Here is a 19,743-nt window from a genome sequence, read left to right as displayed (position 1 = left end):
CAATAGATGAACTTCTATTTAACAGTAAATTATATAATTTGGCTTCCTACCATGGGGGTTTTAAGTCATGATATTTAAAAAACATAGAGTCTTATTTTCTTAGTTACAAAAAGCTCTATTCATCAGAAAATGCACTTTTTGTTCACAGAAACAGATGGTATGTAATATTTGACCTTCTCAGAGATGATAGAATTGAAAAATACATGAACAAGAATATAAACATGAATTTTGAAATGCTGCAGGTGAATACACAATTCCTAGTTTAAAACTCTCTTAAAATAGAGTACACCTCTCATCAAATACTAGGTCTTGTCTTTAGACAATGGACCTGAAAGAAGACAGGCAGCTTGGAATGAAGGACATCATACATCAGAGTAATCTGCTTTTCTTTCATATCTCTTGGAAAAGAGGAGAAAAATAAGACAGCAGGGAATGAAGAATTCAAACTCTACTTATCAAGGTTTCAAATGTGTAGTAGACACAACTATTAAGGCTTCTTTGTATAGTAGACACACATTGGGTTGGCTACCCAGCTCACAGTGATTCCCCAAATGGCCATATTTGTCCTACTCATGCCATCCCTCATTTGGGAGAGTTGCTCATCCTCTCTATACTCTGAATGGGAGGGGCCATTGGTTACAGAGTAACCCTCACCTCCCAAAAGGATATGCATATGACTCGAGAAGAGTTAATCATATCACACACCTTTGGCCACTGTGATTGGTTCAGGGGATGAGTGTATGATTTAGTCTATGGCAATCAGTGCCCTTCCCTGAGATTTCCCAAACTGGGGCTAAGAGGAAACACTATTTCTGTTTGGTTGCTAAGCTATGAGGATGAGATTAGATCCATCAGGGGCCATGTTTCTAGTCTTATGTGGCTAGTAGGCCCCAAATCATAAAGCTAATGATCAAAGAGAGACAGATTCAACATGTGGAGAGAGGAAGAGAGAGAGTGAAAAAACCTTTACCGCCTCACACTCATCAGGATGGCTACCATAAAAAACAAACAAAACAGAAAATAATAAGTATTAGGAAGAATATGGAGAAATTGGAGCTCTTGTGCACTGATGATGGGAATGTAAAATGGTGCAGCCACTATGGAAAACAGTATGGCAGTTCCCCCAGAAAATTAAAAATAAAATTACCATATGATTAATCAATTCCACTTCTATACATATATGTAAAGGAAGTGAAAGCAGGGACATAAACACATATTTGTACACCTATGTTCATAGCAGCATTATTCACAATAGCTCAAAGGTAGAAGCAGCCCAACTGTCCACTCACAGATGGACAAATAAAATGTGGTTTATATACATACAATGGAATATTATTCAGACTTGAAATAGGTGGAAATTCTGACACATACTAAAATATGGATGAACTTGAAGGCATTATGCATAAGTCAGTCAGGAAAGTACAAATACTATATGATTCCACTTATATGAGGTACCTAAACTCATAGAAACACGAAGTAGAATGTGATTGCAAGGGGCTGGGGGAAGAGGAAAATGAGAAATTGCTTAATGCCTATAGTTTCAGTTTTGCAAGATGGAAAAGTTTTGGAGATTGCATGCACAATGATGTGAATATACTTAAAATGCTAAACTGTACACTTAAAAACTGGTTAAAATATGAATTTCAAAATACACAACTAGGAATTTGAAAAATTAAGCAATTCTTAAAATCATTAGAAGAGAATATGAGTTAAAATCTACATAACATAATGATGTCAAAAGTAAAAGCCATACCAGAAAATGTCTATACATACAAAGAATGTGTTAATGCTGGTTATCTGTTGCTCTTGGTGTTATGGTGACTTTTTTTCATTTATAACAAATTATTTTTCTGTAATAAACATTATTGATTTGCATAATCAGGAAAATTGATAAGTAATTTTTAGTAAGGAAAAATGAGATTCTAGTTTTTTCTTTCATTCCATCATTCACCAAAGGTTGTAAAGAGTTATGAAATTCAATGTTGGGGAAGGTATAGAAACAAGTAGCTTTATACATTGCTCATTGGAGTATCATTTAACACAACCTTTCTGGAAGGCAGTTTAGTTGTATACATCAAAAGCCTGAAAAACGTGTGCATTCTTTGAGCCAGCAATTCCACATCTGAGAATTTATCTTAAGGAAACATACCTGTAGCCCAAATGTTTAGCTACAAGCTTGTTCATTGTTGATCTCAGTGTGTGTCATACTAATAAGAAACTGAAGGCAACTTAAAGTCCAACAAAAGAAAAATGATTTAAAATAAATTGTAGTCATATTTAAAATAGGATACTTTGTAGCAATTTAAAATTGTGTTGCAGAAGAATAAGAAAAAACATGGGGTAACATTCATGCTATATGGTTAAACAGTAAGTTTTACAATTGTATAAGTGGTATGATATGATATCCTTGTGTAAAAATACATTAGCCCAGGAAAAAAAGACTAAAAAGCATGCCTTAAAGTGTTACCTGTACTTTTTTCTAATGGAACGTGGATGATTTCTGGCATAGTGTAGTAGGTGAAATGTTTATAGATCCTCCAAAGTCAGTCAGGCCCAGATGAATGGCGTAGGATTGAAAAAAGTGATTTAAAATAATAAAATTTATTTTGCAATTTTTTACAATATACTCAAAAGTTAAAAAATTTAAAAATTCTTTTACTCTGGTGTTTTCTTTATGAGATACCACTATGTGAAAGAAATAAAAGAAAACAAAGCCACTTCATTACCTAGTAAAACAAAGTGACTTAACAGACATTTCTGTTAATGGAAACTAATATTTAAATGTGGCTTTCATGCTCTCTACTAGTGAATAGAAATATGAAAAGATTATAAAGTTATCTGAAGGCAAACTGTTTTATTTTCTACTCTATTGCAATAATCACCATGTTTCCATAATATCTACCCTTTTTCCATAATCACTTTTTTCTTCTAACCTTCTTAATCCTCACCTGAATTCCAGTCCAGACACATGTTTTACTTTCCTGAAATCTCCTGAAAATCCACGTTTTAAAAATGACTCACTTGGATAATGAGAACTAGAAACTACAGATGAATTTTGTGCTGTACATCTGATTCTACTTACACAAATAGACGGAAACTCTGGGGAAAGGTCTTTGACATTTTTCTTTAAACTAATGAGAACACTACATGCATAAATCATCAACAGAGGAGAAAAAATTATGTAAATCTTTAGTTGGCTCCTTTAGAGTTGTCCTAGAATATAAAAATCAATCTGATACCAGAGACTATACGAATAGATCTGAAATCTCACAGAATGAGAAAGACTCAAATAACCTCAGCTCTTAAATAGAGCCATGGAGATAACCTTTAAAATGAAAAAGCTGAGGCTAATTTATATTTTAAACTAAAACAAAGTTTTACACCACTGATTTCTGAGGTCTGTGATTTGACAAAACTCATATCCTGATAATCAAAAACACATAGGACATTACTTATCATGATGGAACCATAAGCTATCACTTTCAAATCTTGTTAAAAAAACAAGGGCACAAACTGAAGGACTGAAAAATGACCAATAAAGTACCAGTTTTTTTAAAAACAGAAAAGAGATAACTGGGGACAAATACAAACAAACAAGCTTAACGTCTCCATTTAGACAAGACCTTGAAGTATTAAGTTGCAACATTCAAATGATATTTTGTCTCAATAAAGAAAAAATGAAAGTAAGGGTATTTGGTAAAAAGGCATATCATATTTATATAACTTGAATAGTTTAAAAAATATTTAGAGAAATCCAAAATGTCCTATTTTGGCAGAATTTTAAATCTCACAGCCCTAAGGATGGATTACTGTTTTCTTAACCTAAAGATTGACTTGTATTGCCCATGGTCTATCAAAAATAGATGTTAACAAATGAAATCAAGCTAATTTATGTCTCTAAGAGTTAAACTTCACTGTTTCTGCAAAAAATGATTTAATCTGCCAGTGCTTGTGGTAAAGAATTTATAGCAATTTTTCAAATTGGAGAGGTCCCAAGTAGTAGTTTTCCCAAGATACTTCCCAAGGACTTATTATAAGAGAATTTCAATCGAAGTGTAAATGGTGAAGAGGATTGACTGTGTGGATGATTCAGTAGGGTACCAAAGACATCCATCTTACTAATGCCAACAGATTAGTTACCTTCTTTCCGCTATTCTTTGGGAAGTGCTCTAAGCCATAGTAAGCCTCAAAATACATTCTTTCTACTGCAAACTCTTTAAGAAGCATCATACATTGAGTCCCAACATCTCAGTGAGAATTAATTACTCTTTGGAGAAAGGAGGAGCCATGTGATATGAATATACTGGACACAGATCACTGGGAGGCCAGGGTTGAAAGGGAAAGAAAACAGCAAAGAAAAGGGAAATGGAGGCAAAAGCAAACTTGGCCTCCATCTCTGTCTTGCCTCCTCAATGCAGACTGTGGCTCTTGCCTATGTTCTGTTCCCATTTTTAGTCTCTATACCTTCCCATTTCCTGCTAGCTGATCAAGAAACAGAAAGTGGATAAGGTGAGAGAACAAGTGGTTTAATTTTAAATGTTATAAATTATAGCTTTAATAGTTAAAAAATTTAGAGGTAATGATCCTTCTTGGTTCCACAGAGAAATCGTCAAGAGAGGATGGCACAGGTTGGCTTCCCTGAGAAGCAGACTCTGAGTAGAATATTAGCAGGCAGGAGGTCTATGACGAGCATTCCAGGGATCATCACCGACTTAAGGGAAGGCAAGAGAAAGGAAAAGGACTGGCAGAGGGAGAAGTTGAGCTGTGATGGGTTCTCAATGAAAGCCTTAGCCCTTTGGAGCCCTCTGAAGATAAGGTGACCCTTTGGAGATGCTCAAATTGGCACTAGAGGGCCAGATCTTTATACTCCCACATGGACAGTGATTGGATGCAGAGCTCCCTGGGATGGGCGTGTGACCTTAGGCAAGGAAACGCTCTTCAGCTGAGGCAATCCCTGAAGGAGGGCTGACAGCTGAGGACTGTCTTGTCCACAACACTCATAGAAGCTTTGGGAATAAGGCCTTCAGTCCTGAATCCCCCTGAAGGGGGATCTGGGTAGTGTATCATAGTTCCCACCATAGAGAGGAAATTATTACCTACTACAGAGCTTGATATGTATAGTCACTCAAAAAACCTTTGTTGAATAGATAAACATTGTTTTTGTCTTTCAATTGTTCACCCCTTCCCAACAGAAAAATGAATGTGACATTATCAAAGCTTTTACAGATGAACTGCCTTCCATACTAGTTTTTGTCATGTAGAAAGCCTGGCAAGAAATCCTTGTAAAAAAAAGAATGAAGATACCTGTGAGAATCTGCTGTAACTTAATGTGCAAATAGTTTTGCATTTTTGAAAAAAAACTTTTCATTTTGAATCAATGTCAAACATACAGAAAGCTTGAAAAAAGAGTATTAAGAAGTTCTGTTATTTGAACAATTTGAGAATAAGTGTCTGACTTAATGCCCCATTACCTGCCAATGTTTTGTGCATACTTCCTAAGTACAAGGACATTCTCCTACCTCACCATAATACAACCAACCAAGATCAGGAAACTAACATGACATGTCACCACCAAATAATCCTTAGACTCTGTTCAAGTTTTGCCAAATATTCTGATGTCGTTTAGAGAAAAAGGATCTAGTCCAGAATTAAGTACTGCATTTAGTCCCATGTCTCTTTAGAAGTCTTCAGTCTGGAACAGATCCTTAGCCTTTACTTGACTTTCATGATGTTGACACTTCTGAAGATTATAGGTCAGGAATTTTTAGAATGTTCCCATTTTAGCTCTGTCTAATGTCACCTTATAAGATTATGCCCCTTTGGCAGGAATCTCACAGAACTGATGAACTGTTCTTACTACATCCTATTTGGGGAGGGGGTGTTCCACATCTTCAATTTGTTCCATTACTGGGGTGTTCATTTGATTAAAATGATTTCTTGTAGGATCCTCTACCATAAAGTAACCCCATTTCCCTTTTTAATCCATAAGTATTTTGTAGGTAGGTACTTGGAGGCTATGTAGATATCTCATTCTCATCAAACTTGCAACTTACTCATTTATTTGTATCAGTAGGACTCATGGATTCATACTTCATTCAGTGGGTTATAACTTGTTACTATTATTAGTTATTTTGATTCTCAAATTGTTCCAGATTTATCTAGTGGCATTCACTTCAGGCTGATTTGTGTGTCCTTTTGACATGGCCCCCTTCATCATTTTGAAGGAAGGGCATTTTCTTACTTTAAGCACAAAAAGATATTCCAAGTTTACTTTGAATTTCCTCTGTCCTAACCCTGGAATCAGCCATTTTTCTGAGCCTCTTCTTAAGACCACATCTCCCTTAGTGCTCTGAACCCATCATAAGAATGTACAAGAAATGCTATAAGAGGAGTTTATAAAAACTATGTAATGGATCATTTCTTGCTTTTTGAATTTGAAAGATACACTCTCTGCACTTGAAGTCCCAAGCTCCAAAGGCAAAGACTTCATAAGAGTTCATTACATTGGATAGAAATGTATCTTTAGCATATTTAGGAAGTAAGGTAGCTAACAATTTGCATAGGATAGTACACTTGTATAGCCAATGCTGTGAAAAGTGATAAATCCTGTTTAAAACTGCTCTATAGTAAGACTGTGGCTGCCAGTTCAGCAGTGTGGCTGGTGGACTTCAAGCAGATGATACGGGTTTTGTGTCTTAATGGAAACATTTAGTATGAAAATAATCTCTAAGTCATGAGATTGCTGTAAACATTACATGAGATAGTGCTGGTAAAACTGTCATGTAAGTTGTCAAGAGCTATTTTAATATAAAATGTTACTTAGAAATGCTAATAATCACTTACCGGTTACAACTTCTAAAAGTGAACACCTTGATCCCAAGAAAAACCAGTGTGACAAAAAATGATTAGCCTTTTAAAAATGTGAGATTGCCTTTATATGCCCTATTTTTTCACAGGACCTTTAATATACCTCAAATTGTAATTTTGCTGAAACCTCTCTGATGAGTGTGCTATTACTGCTTGTTAACTTTCTCACATGCTTTGTTAAATTCAGAATATTTTATTCGTTGGGGTCATCTACATAAAAAGTGTTTGTTAAGCTATTAAAATTACTGAGAATGAACTACTAATGAAAATAAAGTCTGTAGCTCTTTCAAAGGTAAGAAAATGGGTTGTTAAACTATAGGTGGACCTGAAGAGTCAGTTACAAAGAAGAAGAAATATTAAAGAATTCCCACTTGCTATTCAATGGGAATTTTGTTGACGAGATAAAACTAATGAATTACTGCTAATTTTTTTAGTGTAACAGTGGTATTGTTTTTCAGAGTCCTTATATTTTAGAATACATACTGAAATATTTTAAAATAAAATGTGAAATATATTTTTGCTGAGGGAAGTAGATGAGAGTGTAGTTCAGGTATCAGCAAACTTTTTTTTTTTTATAAGTTGCTGGATAATAAATATTTCTGGCTTTTCTGGCCATACAATCTCTGCTGTAACTACTCATCTCTGCTGTTATAGCACGGAAGCAGGCATAGACAACATGTAAATAGGAGAGCATTGCTGTGTTCTAATAAAACTACTTATAGAAACAGCCAGTAAGGCTGGATTTGGTATGTGGGTCATCATTTCCTAACTCTTGCTATAAATGAAACAAGATTTATCCGGATTAATCATTATGAAACTCAGTCATGGGTACATACAGGTCATTACACTATCTTATGCATATATATACTTGAAATTTTCCAAAATAAATTTTATATAATAAAAAGTCAAAAAAGAAATAAAAGTTTGGATAAGAGGATGAGATAGCTAGGTTGTGTTAAATATATTAATACTTAGTATACACATTTAAAGGAGTTTATTTTAGTGATCAGATTTACTGGCAAGAATACAGAACTATTTTCTATTTTTGTTCTATATAATTTGCCTGAACTTTTTTTTTTAATGTACTGAATTTGAATATTTATGTCTATCTTTCAAGAAAATGGTTATTTTTTTTTTATAATGGACTAAATTTCGCATACTTAAGTGCTAAGAGATGTTAAAACAGATTTTATGTTTAAAGACCTCTGTAGAAAATAAGAGAGAGCCTCCTCATAGGATTCCAGGACTTTGGGTGGCAGTGCTGTTTAAAGTACAGGGTACAAGGTGTCCTCCTGCTGTAAATCTTTGGCTTTGGTACATAACATGTGAAAGAAAAAAAAATACACAGTTTAGAAAAGAAAAAGACACAACTTTGTTCAAGAAGATAAACATTTCTGTGAGCCAGGAACAAAAAAGAAATGCAATGAAGAAAGTGGGAGGTGGAGTCATGGACTTGCTGGCCCTTGGGTGGTGAAGTAGGTAGAAGCAATTGAGAGTCTATATCCTTTTAGAGAATAGAAAATAAAAGTGCCCTAGAGAAGATGGAGACAAGGGACAGGTTCACTGCCTAAAACTAGGAGCTGGGCTGGTGATCCTCACTTACCCGGATTCCCTCACAAGGAACCTTTAAAAAGCTATTGACCATGGCTTGGCACCACGGCTTTATAACAGCTGCATGTTTCTGGAAGCAGGAGCACAGAAGGGCAGCCTGGCAACCAGTATCCCACATACTACCATGGAGGATGTGACACACTGCTGGCCCCTCCCTGTACCCATATCCTATACCATTCTAAATGAAGTTCTTTACACAAAAGACGGTATACTTTTCCACCCTTTGACTTTGGGCTCAAGTTGTGGGACTTGTTTGGCCAGTGGGATGTTAGTGGATGTGATGAAAGCAGGGGCTTGAAATGTGCTTGTCTAATGTTCTAATGGGGCTTACCCTCTTGCACTTCTGTCCCGTCAATAAAGAGAAGTTTTCCCCAGGGTAGCCGCTACCCGACATTCTGGGCTCCAGCATGGATATCTGCAGAGCAGAACTGCTCTACTTGCCCACAGACCTGTGATGTGGAGCAGAGCTGCTTCAGTCACTGCTGCCTGAAGCTCCTCTAGCTGACCTGCAGACCCACGAGAGAATTGCACGTCACAGTGTTACATGTCTCTGAGATCTTGTGGTTGTTTGTTATGTAGCAATAGCTAGCTGATATGGGAAACCTAATACTGGGATGCTACTGTAACAAGAACCTAAAACATACGGTATGAGCTTGGGGAACAGGTGGTAGATGGCAAGAAAACTGTTATAGAAGCTGGAAAAATGGAAACCTGTATTTGGTAAAACTGCTGCCTGTAGTACTATGAAAGATAGGATGGTTTCTAGGCTTATGCTGAAAGTATGAGCAAGTTACTTTTAGTTCCATTTTATAAGGTGCTATAAAGAGATAAATTCAGGAAAAAAAAAAAAAAAAACCCTGCCAACTTGCACGAAGAATTTAGAGGGATTTAAAGAACTTAGTACTTGCTTATTTGAAAAATAAAACTCTACATCTCCAGCCAGTAAGAGTCTCAGATTCAGCTTAGGGGAAATTTTAATTGAGGGCATTGCTGTAACTCCCTTTACTAAGACATCTGAGAGAAGGTGAAGCCTGGAAGATCCTCTCAGCTGGACAAATGGGTTTCTATAAAATTTAAAGACAGGGTTCCTCAGAAGCCCAATGGGTGGAAGATCATAAAAGAGTGCAGTATGAGAGGCATGTCCCAAAAAGAATTGTGGGTATGGTTTGTCAAATAGAGTTCACTGAAAACAATACATAGAAAATGTATGTTTTTGGAGAGAGCTGTATTGGCAAATACATCACCAGCCAGGAAAGAGACTGAGATGTAAAAAGACCTCAGGGCCAACAAGGTTTTACAGGCAGGACGTAGTTGAGAAAGCTTCTTAGTATGAGAACAGGCATATTCTTCAATGCCCTCTTTGGAAGGTGAAACCAAGAGCAGTGGAGAACAATGGACTGGAGACCCACTCCAGGGAGCAGAGTTAGGGTCTAATCAAGGAAAATTGCTTACTCCTGGAGTAGTGGGACATTTTCCCGACGGTATTTCAGAACAAGTGAATGCTAATGCCTTCTGATCCTCTCCTTTTTGATTGAAGAGTTAAATGTCACTGTCCTAACCTTGTTCCATCATTCTATGGTAAGGGTGGGGTGGGGGGAGACTACACACACACACGCACGCACGCACACACACACACACACACACACACACACACACACACACACACTTCATAGGTTTCCAGATCAAGGAGAACCACATTTAAGTCTGATGTACCTCATGAGATTTTGGATTTTAATCCTGATGCCATGATTGGAAGATGCTGTTGGGAGTCTTGGGATAAGGATGAGTCTGTTTTTGCAGTGAGACAGATATAAATTGCCTTGCAACTTTGAAGCTACTCTCACAAAAGGCAGAGTATACTTATCTGTTCCTTGATTTGGGGCTCAACTATGGGACTTGCTTTAGCCAATGAGGTATTTGTAGATGTTACATAAGCAGGGGCTTGAAATGCTTGCACAATGTGCTCTTGCCTTTATGAGATGAGCTTCCCCTAGATAGCTGCTTCCTCCTCAGCCTGGGCTCAACAATGAACACACCTGGCACTACCCCAGTTGATCATAGACTTGCAGTTTGAACTAGAGCTGTCCCATAGCCTCGTGAGCAAAATCAATGCTATTGCTGTGTACTACTGAGATTTTGAGGTTGTGTTGGCCATAACAAATGAACAAGGGGAGAAATCTCAAAATTGTCAGTGTAAGATCTGGTTTGAGACTGGAGAACCTGGGAACTTGTTGGTCAAGTGCAAAATCCTTAGATAGTGAGTCGTGGGTAACAAAAGCAGCTTTCCCACTCAAAATGGACATGAAAATCAACGTCCCAAAGTACATGAAGACATCTACCATTAGGAAACACTGCCACAAGACCAATAATCAAAACAATGATTTGCTCCAGACTAAACTGAAGTAATAGGACAATTTAAAGAAAGAAAAAAAATGTTTCATATCCTCAAAGAGATGAAGTGATACATACAGTCTGAAAAAGAATAAAACATTATGAAACAAAATCAGGCATGACTCAGTAACAGGTAGAAAGAGTAAAAAAATGAGAAAAACTGCACATTGAAATAAAAAATTTAATGGGCATTCTTGACTACACAATCAGAAAGAATTACTATATCTGAAGGCACTGGAAAATGATCAAAAGCAGGTAGAAACTGAGGGGAGTAAACATTTTGAAAGGAGGAAATCACATTAGGTAAGATTCGTTTATAAAGCTTTCTGCCTGCGGGCACTATCAGGTCCTCCCAAGTGCAGGAATGCTAATACTCAGAAAAGTGCAGTTTTACTGGCTTGAAGGGTCAATGGGCAGAGTTTAAGGATGCCCAAGTAACTCTGAATGAGGGAGGATACCCAAGAAAGGACAGAGTCACAAAATAGAGTCTCAAAATCTCTGACAAACCTCACCCAAATTTTTGGCTGACTCCTTTGGCTACGTTTGGGTTGGAGAGACCATAACAGGTCTGGTGGAAGACAACAGCTGGAAGGCTGGAAGCGATGACAGAAACTTTAACGGCTGCTCACTGCAAAAGACAGAGCTGGAAACTTGAGTCCACATAAAAACAGTGCCTGCTATAACAAAAAGAAACATTCTTCAGAAGAAGATAGTAGAATCCAGAGTCTCTACAATGACTTATTCTCAGTGTCCTGTATACATGAAAATGTTATTAAATATGTGAATGTTTATTGCAGCTTTATTCTCCAAACTGAAAGCAACTCAAATACCCATCAACAGGAGAATGGATAAATAAATTGAAGTTTAGTCTTATAATGGAAAGTTACTTGGCCATGAGAAGGAATGAACCACTGATATACACAAAGCATGGATGAATCTCACAGACTTTATGCTGAGTGAAGCAGATAAGCACAAAAGTGGGTATGTTCCATGAATGTGATAAGGCAAAACTGTATATTGTGATAACAATCAGAAAGAGGATCATCTCTTGTGAGACTGATTGGAAAGGGGCATGAGGGAATGTGCTGCTCCAAGGGAAATGATCTGCATTTTGAAGGAGTGTGGCTGTCAAGAACTCCGAAGGGCCTGAGATTTTTACCCTGCTTGCAAGATAACAAGTTAGCCTAACACAGTAAACGAGAAAACATCACTAAACATGTGAACGTTTGTAAAGGACTTCATTATCCACAGCACAATAAGCAGCCTGAGCTTCATGTTTGCATTGGTTCTTGCCTCCTAAGCCTTACAGGGGGTGACACTGAGAGGTCCAGATGGATGCTGTGCACATAGTTAAGTCTGTGACAGAACTGAGGAACCTTAAGCTTAGGGAACCTAAATCTTTTATAAAAGGCAGTAAGTCTGCCTGTCCTTTGCCCTGGAAGGGGACATTATCTTTACTATACTGGACAGTAAACAAATCAGCCTCTTGCTCCAGAAGGAGACTCTGTCTTCCAAGACTGTTCTCTATATAAACATTCCTGAAAAGAGACAGTGCCTGTTTGCAAGAAATGGAGACTTGTAAGGAACTCACAGAAACAGTCTCTAACAGTGGGTTATAAGAATGCATGCATTTGTCAAAATTTATTGAATCTTACATTTGTGATTTGTGCACTACACTGTAATTTAAAACTCCAAAGCAAAACAGTAAGACCTTGTAAAACAAACAAAAAAAAGAGACTTAAGTGTGGACAAGTGAAGGGGGACAGAAAAAGGTGAATTCTTTCATTCTGGCAAATCCTCTGAAAGTGGTAGGTTTAGGAGGAACCAGCCTGCCTTACCCAAGTGGCAGCTGACCCCATAACACACTACACCATTTCTTCAAAATACATCATGATTAAACTACACTACATCAGGGCAAGAAAGTTTTTCTTCTTCTCATCATTGCATTCCCTGGCACTCAGTAGTGCTCAATATATTTGTTAGATAAACTTGTACAACCAGGGTGAAAAAGGAACCAATGCTCTGACCCCCAAACTACTGAGTCATCCTCTTCATCCTGCCATCTGTAATCTTTAACTCTCTTGCTTTCTTCACAACATAGTTTTGGAAGGATTTGTTGTTGCTGTGTAATATTCAATTTGTGTGTGTGGTGGTTTCTGAATTGTTACAGCCATTGATATTTAGTGTAGAGGTCAAGTGTGGGTTCTGATTAATTCTGCCTTTATTTGAAGCCCAGCTTCCCCATCTGTTGGCTGTGTAATCTTGGGCAAGTTACTTCATCCCTTTGAATGTACTTCAGCTCCCTTTCTTTAAAACAGGAACAATAGTATCTACTTCATAGGTTTTGAGATGTGTGTAAAGCAATTAGCCTGGCAAACAGTAAGGGCTCAATAAATTTAGCTTTTTCTAAGAAGCAGTTTTAGACATTCTGATTGCTTCATCAGTATCCATTCTGTGCCTTCCCATTATATAGCAGTCATGTAGTGATCCCTTTAAATAAATCAGGCAAATCCCACCCACTCCAGGTAGCGACTCAAGTAAACCATACATAATCTGAAAGTCTGTGGCATCTGTATGATCACAAGAATGATCAACTAACTGGTCAAACAGATCGCATATATGGCCCTACTAAGACATGTCCTATAATAAATTTTTTCCTTAATGTGAACTGCTTTTTCATCAAAGGATAAACCCTACTTGGCAATGGTGAATTGTTCTTCGGACATATTTGTACCTTCTAAAATTTTGAGGTTTGCATTCATATTCCTGGGTGAACTAAGAATCTATAGCTTTAATATTAAATTGCCTTTAAGTTTTGATGTCAGGGTAATGTTAATCTTATCTTTACTATGTTCCTTTTGTTCCCGAAGTGCTGCATGTTTAATTCATTCATTTTCCCTTTCTATGCAATGGCTATCAATTTGCCTTTCAGTATTACTTTAAACACATCATCCTCTACTTTTTTTTTTTTTTTGCTGTTTTGTTTTCACTATATTTTACCGCGTTTTTCATGACAAAATAGCTGTTTAGAAGGTTTTAAAGTTATTTTCCAGATGATTGTGTTTTTTATTTTCTGGTTTTATTACCTTGTGGTCAAAGAACAAGACCTGTACAACTTCTGTCCTTTAAAACGCACTTCAGGGGAATTATCAGGTTCCAAGGATGGCTTTCAGCTTTTACACTCCACTCAGCTGCTGATGTAGTGTCAAGCAGGTGGGCACCAAATGCTGGCCTATTTCATTCCTCCAGGAAATCCAAGGAAGCCCAAAGGATCTAGCTTAGGATAGAAAAGAGTAAGAGATTTCTTTGCAATTTGTCTGTAGTTTTGTTTTTTAATCCTGCTGTAAATATTCTAAATCAGGTGATGTGCAGAAGTTATCTTTCTGGGCCCCCTGTGCTGCCTTTGCTATTCAGTGTTACTATCTGATCAATTTGTAAACTATCCCATTTGAGAAAAAGTTAGATCCTCTTTTCCATTATTCCCCCCTACCCCAACTGTTAAGGGACATGTCTCCCATCTATTTGATTCATGTTAACGATACTTCACAGATCATTGTGCTAAGGTCTTCAGGACAATATCTACACCACTTTTTAAAGGCCTTTGTGTTTCTACATTTTAACCCTATATTATCCTGCATATAAACATTACAGTTTGTGGTCTTCACTACTTACTGACTGTAATTTAATAGTGAATATACAGTTATCCCGCCTTATATTTCTCCCGTAAATTGTAATCTGAGGTACTTTATGGGTTAGGTGTGCATGACAGAATTTGAGTGAAAGCTAAGTCTCTTGGAGGAAGCAAATTATTTCATTTTGTTTTTAGAATTAAAACAATCTAAACAGTTTTGATCTTAATTGCTTTTCCTTTTGACTTTTGTCACACATACAATTTTTTTTACCTTTTTCAAAGATTTGGACAGGAGACATTCTGTTATTAATTTTATTGTTAACCACCTTGACAGATTTCACAAGATACTTGAAGTTACATTTAATTTTCAAATTAAAAAACAGAAAGTTCGAATTTTTTCATTACAAAAGATAAGAATTTTACTATTGACTTTATCCCCCCAAAAGAAACTGCCATCCCTTCTTGGCCTTCATTAACTTAATCTGGGGTAAACCCCACTTAAAGATTTTGAGGTAATTTAATAAATCTCTTGCTTTAAGTGTTACATTTGCAATAATTATCCTGTGTTATTCTAACAGTAATGCAGCACTGATTTCAATACTCACCGACTGGCCTTTCTTTTCTCATTCTTTTATTCTGAATTTTGATTCATTCTGGTAGTGTACTGATATATTCAAGTAATTTTTTTTTCTACAAAGGGTAAATGAGTAGTACGTTCCACATCACAGAATCCTTTTCTGTTACCATCACATCTGGATGAGTAGAGGAATCCTGAACTACACAACTCTGCAGACACTGCTCCATTCCAGCCGGCATCTAATGTGCAGAAGAGGATCTTCAGACTCGAGCCTTTTTTTTAAAATTGAGGTTTCTTCTATTAAAACTACTGATTGTTAACTTGTTTTGTCTTCTTTGGGAACATCTCTTATTCTAAGGATGAATCTCAGTGATGAACCTTTTAAATCTCCACCTTTTCTCTCACTATATTCATCTGAGGGTGCTCTGGGTTTACTGTAACTTATTTAAGTTGCAGAATCCAAAGAAAGCTTATTAAGCACAATACATACATACATTGACGAAAACAGTTCTGATCTGGTTGATGAACAACTTGGGGGAAACCCCTCCATCTTATCTTCCTTTTGCTGGCTCATGAGGACCCACAGGGTTCTGAAGCAGTTTGATATTCATCGTTCTTCATTATGGGTTCAATTTTCTTTAATTCTGTGACTATTTATTGTTTGACAGAACTTAGAATTTAGCTTCTTGCTTTCTTTTCCTACTTTTACTCTTCTCATGTCCTCATCATCATAATGCCCAATTGCACCAGAGAAGGAGTGAAAGCAGATATTTTCTAATATTTCTTGCTTTAGACACACTGGAAGAATAACGCAAGCCCCTCCTTCTAAATGCCTTAGGATATTGCTCTTCTCTCACCTGCAGAAGTGTCTGTCCCGTCAGCCTCATGTTGATATTGCTTAATGCATTAAGAAACTAAAACTTTAAATGAAATACAAGACACAAAAAAATGCATAAACCATAAAAACTACCACTCAAAAAGTTATCACCAACTTATCACCATGCTGGTCAAGAAAGACAAGATTATCAGTACATCCTAAGCCCCTCTGCCCCCTTCTGACACCTCCTCGCTCAATTCTGCCTAAAGGCATGTTTTGGTTTTGAACCCTTTCATAGTGGGAATCACAGTATTTTCTTTTGTTGGCTGGTTTGTCAACATTATAATATTCATTGAAATTGTTACATGTATTTAAGAGTTAACTCATTTCCTTGCTATAGGGTATTTCACTGTATCCATTCTATTGATGGACACTATGGTTGTTTCTACTTTGAGGCTATTACCAATAATGGTTATATTATTTTGGTACACGCATTTTCTTATTTTTGTTGGATATACACTTAGAAGTGGAATTGCTGAGTTGATGGTAGATATGTTTTAGTGTTAACAGACATTTATCAAATATTTCCAAAGTGGCTGAACCAATTTATACTCCCACCAGCAGTTTATGAGTGATTCTGTTGCTCCACACTCTCACCAACATCTGCTATCGTCAGTATCTTAATTTTTGCTGTTCTTATCAGTGTATCTTACTGTAGTTTCAAAATGCATTTCCTTGATGACTAATATTACTGAACATTTAATAGATTTAAAAAATTATTCAACTTGCATTAATTGTCAAAGTAAAAAAGAGAATGTTTTACTGTTTCTTTAGAAAAGCCTAGGAATTTACACAACCTTCCCTTCATCTGCTAAAAAAAACAGAAAAACAAAAGCAAAAAACTGAAATCCCTTCTTGGTCTTCTTTTATGAAGTGCCAGTTCAAACATCTTGCCCATTTACTCATTTCTCAATGAGGATGGATTTAACCAGACCACTCAAGTAATGATGTAATATCCAGCACGTGGTCAGAAATGTTAGCTCCATTTCATTCTTCCAGGAAACCCAAGGACATGCATCAGATGTAGGATTAGGGCAGAGAGGGTCAGGGATTTCCTTGCAACAAGATCAAAGTTCTTAGCATAGTGACTGGAAAGAATACCTTAAAAAAATCCTGCTGTAAGTATATGAAATCTGCCAATGGGCAGAAGCTAAAAGATCTTTCTGGGTCACTTAAGCTGACTCCGTCATTTAGCTTTGCTCTTCTGGTCAGAGGTGGGATCCCTTTTATGACCCTCCCCATCACCAGGTGAATGCCAGTTGTGGTTTTCTTGGTTAAGGAAAAGTTCTAAGATAATGCAGATTCAGAGCTGCTAGTTAAGAAATGCACAACGAAAGCCTTTTCTGATGGGACTTCCACAGCTGTTTCACATTATTAGAACAGCCTTCTATACACAGGTTAGTAAGTACTGTTGGATGACAGGAAGCTAAGGTCTCATTTTACTTTACACAACAATGTGGAATATGAGTCAGCGATTTAAAAATAATCTATGCCTTATGCTTTGTTTAGTAAAATTTTTTCTAGTTTCCACTATTCTTATCTAAGTTTCTATGAATGATTCCAATTTTTCTTCTTACTTGAATGTTTTCATGGGTATTTTCTGCAGAAAATTGGGAGAAGGTTGCAAGCATTTGTGTTATTTATATAGTCTTTATTAGCTTTTATTTTCTGGATGAGAAAACAGGTTAAAAAAGATGATGTTGATATCATTTATGAAATATGCTACTGGGTGAACTGAAGACTAATAATATCAATAATATGATACATTCTTATATTACAGGTAACTGGAAGCTATTAAACAGATAGAATCTGGGTATTCCAGGCACACTGGTAATCTTGCAGGATGATGTAAGGAGATCCATTTCCATTTTTTGTGTGAAATATTTTGACATTGCAGGGGAATAAAACTGGGCTGGGTGAAAGACGGGACTACACTCAGTGTCTGTGATTCCCAGATTTGGGGTAAAAGTAGTAGGAAATGAGCCCTTGTTAGGAGCTTCTGGTGAAGGGATAAAGCCAAGATGGTACTAGTGGGAGATGAACCTGAAGGAGCTCATGATGACAAAGCAAAGATAGGTGCTCTCTCTCCACATGTAGTCTTTTCCTTTGCCATTGCTGGTCTGATTTTGACATTGCCAAAGCAGGTCAGCCAGCCTCAGTGCTCTCAACAACTACTATATTCTTCCTAAAGTCAGTCTTACAAGTAGCAAATTGTGATTTCCTTCTCCACCTTCTCCCAAATGTCACACTGATACTTATGTTTCTTAAGTTACTAATGTATTAACGAATAACAGGAAGAAAGTTTTTTTGTGCCAATGGATCAATAATAAAAGGACCACAAAAACTAACTTTAAGGGCCCAAAACCAATACAAGAGATGGACTCTGTCTGTGATGAAAGGAAAATTATGTCTTTTTGTACATCAGATCTTCCAGTAAATTAGATAACTTTTAATTAGATGACTTTAAATCTCTTCTTTTACCATTAAAAAAAGTCCATAAAAATAACAGAAGTAACAAAATCCTAAGAACTCTGGCTAATGAATGCTGTGACCTATGTATTACTAACATTGGAAAATGATAGTATATGAACAAGAAAATCAGTAGTAACACCATTTACCTACAAAACCAGAAATGGAGAGAGAGGGAGGAAAATTCAGAGTGTAGATTCACAGGAGTACCTGTAAGCACTCTGGTTATCCTACTGTGCTCAATATTCTTCCCAATTTCTGTGGAACATAGCACTTGCCTTTTCACATAATTCCTGATTTTTACATCTCAAATACAAACAATTTCCCTAGAACAGTCTCCTGAGGCCTTCCTTCCACCAATTCTGCAGCGCTGTGGTCAGAAAGGCAGTCTCTAGGGCACCACAGTGGCTGTAGTCTTGGTCAGCTTGCATGTTAGCCAGCTCACATGGACCCTGACATCTAGACATTGGCTGCAATTCACATACAACAGTCATGGGCCTCCCTCTTCCTACGATAACCACTCAAATGGATTTTCAGAAGGCCTCGTAACTTTCTCAAACTGCAGTGGGACCTGCCTATTCTCCTGAGGACAAGTCTTTTCTAATTAAACACAATTAAAGCATGGTCATTGTAATGAGTGAACTGCAATTTCATGTTTTAACTAAATTATTTCTGTCTGATCCCCTAGCAATACTGTACCTTCAGTTCCCAGGATCCGTGGATCTTGAGTTAGTTTCTAGAAAAGGAAATAATGCAATCCATTTATTAGAATTCAGATATTAAAATGGAACTCTCACTTAATAAGGATGACCTTTATGTTTTCTCTCTTCAGTGAAATCATATGTGAAAATAATGGCCAAGATTTTTAATAGAGCTTATTATCCACATATGGAAGAAATAAAACTTGCATGTGGCTGTATCGCTGGGTGAAAAGGCTATATAAATATTTCATTTGTTTTTGCCCTTTCTGATTGTTAGTTTTATGCATTCCTTAAGAAATCTGACAGTTAAACTGCACTTACAAATCAACAGATTTTTTTTTTTTTGGTTATACCAAAAAAGCATTCACTTTGTAAGAGGATTCACTTTAAGACGGCAAGAATACTTACATAAATATACATGTATTTCTATACTCTTGTGATTATTCTATTTCAGTTTTTTAGACACTGATAAAAATCACCTTCATGTACCTTTGTCATTTAAAAAGAACGACATATACTTATGTACTTCTTCAGAGCCAAAATCTGATAACTTATGAACATAATTCACTTCAAAATAAATGTAAATTTAAAAATTAAGTCGAAGCTTTAAGTGGTATAA

The 19,743-nt window shown here is 36.6% G+C and overlaps 1 protein-coding gene across 11 annotated transcripts in view; it reads right to left on the bottom strand.

Moving 5' to 3' along the window:
- Positions 1-11,030: 11,030 nt before the first annotated feature.
- RBM45 (RNA binding motif protein 45) overlaps positions 11,031-19,743 on the bottom strand; it is a 29,671-nt gene continuing 20,958 nt past the window's right edge. For 3 of the 11 annotated variants that reach the window (XM_074363941.1, XM_074363947.1, XM_074363948.1), the window contains one exon: positions 18,231-19,159. The gene's annotated coding sequence lies outside the window, so the exon portion shown is untranslated. The other 8 variants (XR_012507057.1, XM_074363943.1, XR_012507058.1 and 5 more) reach the window with 6 other exon arrangements.

This window comes from Camelus bactrianus, chromosome 5 (genome assembly GCF_048773025.1).
Source record: "Camelus bactrianus isolate YW-2024 breed Bactrian camel chromosome 5, ASM4877302v1, whole genome shotgun sequence".
Lineage (NCBI taxonomy): Eukaryota > Metazoa > Chordata > Mammalia > Artiodactyla > Camelidae > Camelus > Camelus bactrianus.
Note: the sequence above shows the minus strand (reverse complement) of the source record. Positions and strands in the feature narration are given on the sequence as shown.